Consider the following 3,210-nt stretch of genomic DNA (forward strand, 5'->3'; position numbering starts at 1 on the left):
CAATACATAGCATCAGCAATCCAGGATTTATATACATCAACGAGTACAACTTAATGTGAAACCTTTTTCCCTTGACTGGCTGCCGCTCAATCCCAGCCCTTTCCTTTAGTCTGTGGGTCAACAGGTCCCAAGTGTTCCTCTCTTTCTCTCCCAGGCGTGTCTCATTCAGGGGACTACCAGGGCTTTGATGGAGCTCTGGACCTGTGTCTGTGCAGGGAACCCCCAGAGAGAGCGGTGTGTGGGGGCTGGTGTAGGAGCAGACCCAGCTGGCACTGCATTTAGTGTGTGCTGCTGTAGACTTGCAGCTGGTCTATAGCAACTTTGAAGGCCAGGTAAGCCATGATAACTTATGGAAAGAGTTGTATGGCAAACACATTATGCACACATACTCACACAAGGCATTATGCAAACACACACACAATTATTTGTCTCTCTGAAATGAAAACATCAAGTGTGTCACGACTTCAACCGAGGCAGGCTCTCCTTCCCGTTCGGGTGGCGCTCGGCGGTCGTCGTCACCGGCCTACTAGCTGCCACTGACTCTTTTTCCTCCCCCTCCTTATGTGTTTATTTGTATCACCTGTGTTCAGTTAGTTGTTAATTAGTGTGGCTTTATTAGTCAGCCAGCCCGTACGCTTCTTTGTGTGGGATTGTTACATTGTAGCTTTTGGATTTCGGGAGTGGATATTATTATTGTGGACTGGGTTTGTTTCTCGTGTCGTTGGACCGTTGTGTATGACACCCAGTACGTCCGTGTTGGACATTTTGTTTGCCAGTTGGGTATTAAAGACTCAACATATTGAAGCTCTGCTGTTCCTGCGTCTGACTTCGCACCCCCCGACACCCAGGTCGTTACAAAGTGAAAGATGTCTGTCATTGAACAACCCCATGCCATGATTAGATAGCGAAAAAACCGCACCAATCTCTTTCATAATTTCTTTAAATAATAAAAGCTAATTCACCAAAATTTCTGAAAATGGATATATAGCATTTTGGAATGAAACTCTTGAATTACAAACACTTGATCCTGTTCCCTTATCTCCAACCAACATCCATAGGACAATTTTTTTAATGATAAGAGTATACAGTAAGACTAGCTTGAGTTTCAACTTAGCTTATACAGTCACAGACAATGTACAGAAGATGCAATGAAAAACTTGGATATCGTATATTTGGATATCATAAACTTGGATATCATATACTTGGATATCATAGACAGCCGCATAGAATACCCTGACATATTTATCAGTAAACGGGCCAGTGTTTTCTCTAACAGGTGAACGTTTAAGGGAGTGTGATGCTGGAGACAGTGTTCAAACGCTTGGACTCCCAGGGGACCTTGCAGTGTGACGGTCGCCACAATGTCTCCCTTCCAGTGTACACAGTGCAGACAAGTGGTGAGCTCCTCGGATACAGCGTGGGCCCAGTAACAGTAGGCCCTTAACCCATAGTAGGACCAACAATAACAATGACTGTGTGTCTGCTTTTTTAAAGATGCAGGGTCTCCTCAATGACGAGATTCAGAAGTTTTGTCCAGAGAAAAGCAACTCAACAGGTGACCTATCGTCAGATAATGATATAAAACCTACATGTTATTATAATTTTACTGTCCACACACTGTTACTGATAAAATATTATCTCTGTGAAGAATTAATTAATTCAATTAATCCATCCATTCCTCCATTTGTTTCTTTGTTGGTTTGTTAATTTGTTCATTCATATTCATCCATCCATCCCATCATTGCTATTTGCTACCAGGTGACTCTGGTATCAGAGAGGAAGGAGGGGCTGGTCTGGGTCTGATTGGTCCAGCAGAGACACCATCTGGGGAGGAACCATCAGCTCCAGCTCTGTGGGGATTCTGAACCCTGCTGCGTGTCCCACCTAGGGGACACACTGCTCTTCACTGTCACCAGACAACACTACCCTTAGTATGATGTGTAAGTCAATCAGACTGTGGTCCTGATAGTGGATTTTCTACACTACGTTCTCAGAAATGTGTTTTTTATTTGCATAGGACTTGACGATTTCTTTATAAAGTGTCAAAACTCTTCATCCGGGACAGGGTGCTGTTGCAAATCAAATGCAGTATGGAAAACACACTATTTGCAACAATTATTTCGGCCTTTGTGTGTCTATCTGTCTATGATCTGTATTTTCTTTATCCTTTTTTTGCTACTGAGTTTCAAGCTTCCTGTCTTGTTGTCCAGAGAAAACCTGTACAATACCAACCGTGACTTTGACTGGGGTCCTTTGAGGCTGCTGGCTGAGGACCTGACACTGGCCAGGACTCCCCAACACTCTTTTCCATGATCTTCACTCAACCTGGGGTGTATGCCTTCAAACTCAGTGGGCATCAATACGAACACATGGTCTTACAGCCATTTCTAACTTAAGTCGGGAACATAATCTACTTACTAGAAGTGCACATCAATATAATTATTTTCTCTTTGATTTTGGCTGAGCCCTGTAACCCAGTTACCCTGTTTGCTCGAACAGGGCCTTAGATGTTCTTATGTAATGAACAAAATGGGTGAAAGGTGCAATCGTTGTATAGTAACGCCCCGCTCTTCTTCATTGATTTTCTTTATTGCGTCATGGAGTAACTTTAAACAGATAAAAGTGAAATCCATAAGCCTTCCCAATATCTAAAGCACATATGCTCACGTGCTCCTCCTACAGTATGTGAGGGTAATGCCAGCAGGTGGACAGTGCTATGAGGCTGAACTGTTCTTCCCCACTGTCCCCTGTCATGTGACAAGGATGGGCATCGACAAGAGACGCCACCTGCTCCTACGCCCTGACTGGTTGGTGACAGGAGCAGTGATGACCCGTCATTCAGGGCAGGTGGGACAGAGCCTGTTTTGAGCTTACATTTTCAGCAGCAACATTTTATTTTTGTATTTTTTTGAGGGGGGGTTGCCTGTTTTGCATGTTATTTTGGCATTAATACATGTCACATATTAGTTTGCAAACAATGTAAAAAAAAATATATACACTGCTCAAAAAAATAAAGACTTAAACAACACAATGTAACTCCAAGTAACTTCACACTTCTGTGAAATCAAACTGTCCACTTAGGAAGCAACACTGATTGACAATAAATTGCACATGCTGTTGTGCAAATGGAATAGACAAAAGGTGGAAATTATAGGCAATTAGCAAGACACCCCCAATAAAGGAGTGGTTCTGCAGGTGGTGACCACAGAC

General features: G+C 43.1%; 1 long non-coding RNA gene across 1 annotated transcript; it reads left to right on the plus strand.

Moving 5' to 3' along the window:
* The first annotated feature begins 1,263 nt into the window (after positions 1–1,263).
* LOC139549790 (uncharacterized) lies at positions 1,264–2,985 on the plus strand. Its single transcript, XR_011669938.1, has 3 exons — positions 1,264–1,397; positions 1,495–1,555; positions 1,759–2,985. It is a non-coding gene; the product is annotated as an uncharacterized lncRNA (long non-coding RNA).
* Positions 2,986–3,210: the final 225 nt, after the last annotated feature.

Source organism: Salvelinus alpinus, chromosome 22 (genome assembly GCF_045679555.1).
Source record: "Salvelinus alpinus chromosome 22, SLU_Salpinus.1, whole genome shotgun sequence".
NCBI classification, from domain to species: domain Eukaryota; kingdom Metazoa; phylum Chordata; class Actinopteri; order Salmoniformes; family Salmonidae; genus Salvelinus; species Salvelinus alpinus.